At 46.0% G+C, this 7,500-nt stretch overlaps 1 protein-coding gene across 11 annotated transcripts in view; it reads left to right on the plus strand.

The window, feature by feature from the left end:
* Positions 1–7,500, plus strand: part of LOC110519331 (dystrophin-like) — a 369,908-nt gene that overhangs the window by 156,551 nt on the left and 205,857 nt on the right. The gene's annotated exons all lie outside the window — the stretch shown is intronic.

Genomic DNA, 7,500 nt, shown 5'->3' on the forward strand with positions numbered 1-7,500 from the left:
CCGAGGGGATATATACCATATAACACACGAGGTAGGGACACCTCCGAGGGGATCTATACCATATAACACACGAGGTAGGGACACCTCCGAGGGGATCTATACCATATAACACACGAGGTAGGGACACCTCCGAGGGGATCTATACCATATAACACACGAGGTAGGGACACCTCCGAGGGGATATATACCATATAACACACGAGGTAGGGACACCTCCGAGGGGATCTATACCATATAACACACGAGGTAGGGTCACCCCCGAGGGGATCTATACCATATAACACACGAGGTAGGGACACCCCCGAGGGGATCTATACCATATAACACACGAGGTAGGGACACCCCCGAGGGGATATATACCATATAACACACGAGGTAGGGACACCCCCGAGGGGATATATACCATATAACACACGAGGTAGGGACACCTCCGAGGGGATATATACCATATAACACACGAGGTAGGGACACCCCCGAGGGGATCTATACCATATAACACACGAGGTAGGGACACCCCCGAGGGGATATATACCATATAACACACGAGGTAGGGACACCCCCGAGGGGATATATACCATATAACACACGAGGTAGGGACACCTCCGAGGGGATATATACCATATAACACACGAGGTAGGGACACCCCCGAGGGGATATATACCATATAACACACGAGGTAGGGACACCTCCGAGGGGATCTATACCATATAACACACGAGGTAGGGACACCTCCGAGGGGATCTATACCATATAACACACGAGGTAGGGACACCCCCGAGGGGATCTATACCATATAACACACGAGGTAGGGACACCTCCGAGGGGATATAAACCATATAACACACGAGGTAGGGACACCTCCGAGGGGATCTATACCATATAACACACGAGGTAGGGACACCCCCGAGGGGATCTATACCATATAACACACGAGGTAGGGACACCCCCGAGGGGATATATACCATATAACACACGAGGTAGGGACACCCCCGAGGGGATATATACCATATAACACACGAGGTAGGGACACCTCCGAGGGGATATATACCATATAACACACGAGGTAGGGACACCCCCGAGGGGATATATACCATATAACACACGAGGTAGGGACACCCCCGAGGGGATCTATACCATATAACACACGAGGTAGGGACACCCCCGAGGGGATATATACCATATAACACACGAGGTAGGGACACCTCCGAGGGGATATATACCATATAACACACGAGGTAGGGACACCCCCGAGGGGATCTATACCATATAACACACGAGGTAGGGACACCTCCGAGGGGATCTATACCATATAACACACGAGGTAGGGACACCTCCGAGGGGATCTATACCATATAACACACGAGGTAGGGACACCCCCGAGGGGATCTATACCATATAACACACGAGGTAGGGACACCCCCGAGGGGATCTATACCATATAACACACGAGGTAGGGACACCTCCGAGGGGATCTATACCATATAACACACGAGGTAGGGACACCTCCGAGGGGATATATACCATATAACACACGAGGTAGGGACACCCCCGAGGGGATATATACCATATAACACACGAGGTAGGGACACCCCCGAGGGGATATATACCATATAACACACGAGGTAGGGACACCTCCGAGGGGATCTATACCATATAACACACGAGGTAGGGACACCTCCGAGGGGATATATACCATATAACACACGAGGTAGGGACACCCCCGAGGGGATATATACCATATAACACACGAGGTAGGGACACCTCCGAGGGGATCTATACCATATAACACACGAGGTAAGGACACCTCCGAGGGGATCTATACCATATAACACACGAGGTAGGGACACCCCCGAGGGGATATATACCATATAACACACGAGGTAGGGACACCCCCGAGGGGATCTATACCATATAACACACGAGGTAGGGACACCTCCGAGGGGATCTATACCATATAACACACGAGGTAGGGACACCCCCGAGGGGATATATACCATATAACACACAAGGTAGGGACACCTCCGAGGGGATATATACCATATAACACACGAGGTAGGGACACCCCAGAGGGGATCTATACCATATAACACACGAGGTAGGGACACCTCCGAGGGGATCTATACCATATAACACACGAGGTAGGGACACCTCCGAGGGGATATATACCATATAACACACGAGGTAGGGACACCCCCGAGGGGATCTATACCTTATAACACACGAGGTAGGGACACCCCCGAGGGGATATATACCATATAACACACGAGGTAGGGACACCTCCGAGGGGATATATATACCATATAACACACGAGGTAGGGACACCTCCGAGGGGATCTATACCATATAACACACGAGGTAGGGACACCTCCGAGGGGATCTATACCATATAACACACGAGGTAGGGACACCCCCGAGGGGATCTATACCATATAACACACGAGGTAGGGACACCTCCGAGGGGATATATACCATATAACACACGAGGTAGGGACACCCCCGAGGGGATATATACCATATAACACACGAGGTAGGGACACCCCCGAGGGGATATATACCATATAACACACGAGGTAGGGACACCCCCGAGGGGATATATACCATATAACACACGAGGTAGGGACACCCCCGAGGGGATCTATACCATATAACACACGAGGTAGGGACACCCCCGAGGGGATATATACCATATAACACACGAGGTAGGGACACCTCCGAGGGGATATATACCATATAACACACGAGGTAGGGACACCCCCGAGGGGATCTATACCATATAACACACGAGGTAGGGACACCCCCGAGGGGATATATACCATATAACACACGAGGTAGGGACACCCCCGAGGGGATATATACCATATAACACACGAGGTAGGGACACCCCCGAGGGGATCTATACCATATAACACACGAGGTAGGGACACCCCCGAGGGGATATATACCATATAACACACGAGGTAGGGACACCTCCGAGGGGATATATACCATATAACACACGAGGTAGGGACACCTCCGAGGGGATCTATACCATATAACACACGAGGTAGGGACACCCCCGAGGGGATATATACCATATAACACACGAGGTAGGGACACCTCCGAGGGGATCTATACCATATAACACACGAGGTAGGGACACCTCCGAGGGGATCTATACCATATAACACACGAGGTAGGGACACCCCCGAGGGGATATATACCATATAACACACGAGGTAGGGACACCCCCGAGGGGATATATACCATATAACACACGAGGTAGGGACACCTCCGAGGGGATCTATACCATATAACACACGAGGTAGGGACACCCCCGAGGGGATATATACCATATAACACACGAGGTAGGGACACCTCCGAGGGGATATATACCATATAACACACGAGGTAGGGACACCTCCGAGGGGATCTATACCATATAACACACGAGGTAGGGACACCCCCGAGGGGATATATACCATATAACACACGAGGTAGGGACACCTCCGAGGGGATCTATACCATATAACACACGAGGTAGGGACACCTCCGAGGGGATATATACCATATAACACACGAGGTAGGGACACCTCCGAGGGGATATATACCATATAACACACGAGGTAGGGACACCTACGAGGGGATATATACCATATAACACACGAGGTAGGGACACCCCCGAGGGGATATATACCATATAACACACGAGGTAGGGACACCCCCGAGGGGATATATACCATATAACACACGAGGTAGGGACACCCCCGAGGGGATATATACCATATAACACACGAGGTAGGGACACCTCCGAGGGGATATATACCATATAACACACGAGGTAGGGACACCTCCGAGGGGATATATACCATATAACACACGAGGTAGGGACACCTCCGAGGGGATATATACCATATAACACACGAGGTAGGGACACCCCCGAGGGGATATATACCATATAACACACGAGGTAGGGACACCTCCGAGGGGATATATACCATATAACACACGAGGTAGGGACACCCCCGAGGGGATATATACCATATAACACACGAGGTAGGGACACCTCCGAGGGGATCTATACCATATAACACACGAGGTAGGGACACCTCCGAGGGGATATATACCATATAACACACGAGGTAGGGACACCTCCGAGGGGATATATACCATATAACACACGAGGTAGGGACACCTACGAGGGGATATATACCATATAACACACGAGGTAGGGACACCCCCGAGGGGATATATACCATATAACACACAAGGTAGGGACACCCCCGAGGGGATATATACCATATAACACACGAGGTAGGGACACCCCCGAGGGGATATATACCATATAACACACGAGGTAGGGACACCTCCGAGGGGATATATACCATATAACACACGAGGTAGGGACACCTCCGAGGGGATATATACCATATAACACACGAGGTAGGGACACCTCCGAGGGGATATATACCATATAACACACGAGGTAGGGACACCCCCGAGGGGATATATACCATATAACACACGAGGTAGGGACACCTCCGAGGGGATATATACCATATAACACACGAGGTAGGGACACCTCCGAGGGGATATATACCATATAACACACGAGGTAGGGACACCTCCGAGGGGATATATACCATATAACACACGAGGTAGGGACACCTCCGAGGGGATATATACCATATAACACACGAGGTACTGTAGGGTTTCAAGTTGAAAACTTTCAAACCTTCTTTGTGCATTATTGTCATGCATTATCATTCTTTATCATGCTTTATCATTCTTTATCATATTTTATCATACTTTATCGTTCTTTATCAATCTTATCATACTTATCATACTTTATCATTCTTAATCATACTTCATCATACTTTATCATTCTTTATCATACTTTATCATTCTTTATCATTCTTAATCATACTTCATCATACTTTATCATTCTTTATCATACTTTATCATACTTCATCATACTTTATCATTCTTTATCATGCTTTGTTACATTGTGTGTTTTTAAGAGTGATGAACACTAGGGACACCATAGAGGGGATGTAGCTACAGGGCATTCAGAAAGTATTCAGACCCCTTGACTTATTCCACATTTTGTTGTGTTTCAGCCTGAATTCACAATGGATTAAATAAAATAACAAATCTCAATGACAAAATGAATGTTTTTTAGATTTTAAAATAGATTTTAGTCTTAACTCTAACTCGGCCACTCAGGAACATTCACTGTGTTCCTGGTCAGCAGCTCCAGTGTAAAAAAAGGTGAATTCATCTCCCAGTGTCTGGTGGAACTCAGACTGAACCAGGTTTTCCTCTGAGGATTTTGGCTCCATTCTGTTTCTTTTTTATCCTGAAAAACTCCCCAGTTGTTAATGATGACAAGCATACCCATAACATGATGCAGCCACCACTATGCCTGAAAATATGGAGAGTGGTACTCAGTAATGTGTTGTATTGGATTTGCCCAAACATAACATGTTTTATTCAGGACAAAAAGTTAATTGTTTTGCAATTATTTTGCAGTATTAATTTAGTGCTTTGTTGCAAACAGGATACATGTTTTGTAGACATTATTATTTTGTACAGGCTTCTTTTTTCACACCTCAGTCAATTAGGTTAGCTTTGTGGAGTAACTATCCCTGAGCGGTTTCCTTCCTCTCCGGCAACTGAGTTACGAATGACCCCTGTATCTTTATAGTGACTGGGTGTATTGATACACCATCCATAGTGTAATTAATAACTTCACCGTCCTCAAAGAGATATTCAACGTCTGCTTTTTCATTTTTACCCATCTACCAATAGGTGCCCTTCTTTGTGAGGCATTGGAAAACCTCCCTGGTATTTGTGGTTGAACCAATGTTTGAAATTCACTGCTCGACTGAGGGACATTACAAATAATTGTATGTGTGGGGTACAGAGATGAGGTAGTCATTCAAAAATCATGTTAAACACTGTTATTGCACACAGAGTCCATGCAACTTATTATGTGACTTGTTAAGCACATTTTTTTTACTCCTGAACTTATTTCAGCTTGTCATAACAAAGGGGTTGAATACAGTGCCTTGCGAAAGTATTCGGCCCCCTTGAACTTTGCGACCTTTTGCCACATTTCAGGCTTCAAACATAAAGATATCAAACTGTATTTTTTTGTGAAGAAACAACAACAAGTGGGACACAATCATGAAGTGGAACGACATTTATTGGATATTTCAAACCTTTTTAACAAATCAAAAACTGAAAAATTGGGCGTGCAAAATTATTCAGCCCCTTTACTTTCAGTGCAGCAAACTCTCTCCAGAAGTTCAGTGAGGATCTCTGAATGATCCAATGTTGACCTAAATGACTTATGATGATAAATACAATCCACCTGTGTGTAATCAAGTCACCGTATAAATGCACCTGCACTGTGATAGTCTCAGAGGTCCATTAAAAGCGCAGAGAGCATCATGAAGAACAAGGAACACACCAGGCAGGTCAGAGATACTGTTGTGAAGAAGTTTAAAGCCGGATTTGGATACAAAAAGATTTCCCAAGCTTTAAACATCCCAAGGAGCACTGTGCAAGAGATAATATTGAAATGGAAGGAGTATCAGACCACTGCAAATCTACCAAGACCTGGCCGTCCCTCTAAACTTTCAGCTCATACAAGGAGAAGACTGATCAGAGATGCAGCCAAGAGGACCATGATAACACTGGATGAACTGCAGAGATCTACAGCTGAGGTGGGAGACTCTGTCCATAGGACAACAATCAGTTGTATATTGCACAAATCTGGCCTTTATGGAAGAGTGGCAAGAAGAAAGCCATTTCTTAAAGATATCCATAAAAAGTGTTGTTTAAAGTTTGCCACAAGCCACCTGGGAGACACACCAAACATGTGGAAGAAGGTGTTCTGGTCAGATGTAACCAAAATTGAACTTTTTGGTAACAATGCAAAACGTTATGTTTGGCGTAAAAGCAACACACCATCCCCACTGTCAAACATGGTGGTGGCAGCATCATGGTTTGGGCCTGCTTTTCTTCAGCAGGGACAGGGAAGATGGTTAAAATTGATGGGAAGATGGATGGAGCCAAATACAGGACCATTCTGGAAGAAAACCTGATGGATTCTGCAAAAGACCTGAGACTGGGACGGAGATTTGTCTTCCAACAAGACAATGATCCAAAACATAAAGCAAAATCTACAATGGAATGGTTCAAAAATAAACATATCCAGGTGTTAGAATGGCCAAGTCAAAGTCCAGACCTGAATCCAATCGAGAATCTGTGGAAAGAACTGAAAGCTGCTGTTCACAAATGCTCTCCATCCAACCTCACTGAGCTCGAGCTGTTTTGCGAGGAGGAATGGGAAAAAATGTCAGTCTCTCGATGTGCAAAACTGATAGAGACATACCCCAAGCGACTTACAGCTGTAATCGCAGCAAAAGGTGGCGCTACAAAGTATTAACTTAAGGGGGCTGAATAATTTTGCACGCCCAATTTTTCAGTTTTTGATTTGTTAAAAAAGTTTGAAAT

This window comes from Oncorhynchus mykiss, chromosome 7 (genome assembly GCF_013265735.2).
Source record: "Oncorhynchus mykiss isolate Arlee chromosome 7, USDA_OmykA_1.1, whole genome shotgun sequence".
NCBI lineage: Eukaryota > Metazoa > Chordata > Actinopteri > Salmoniformes > Salmonidae > Oncorhynchus > Oncorhynchus mykiss.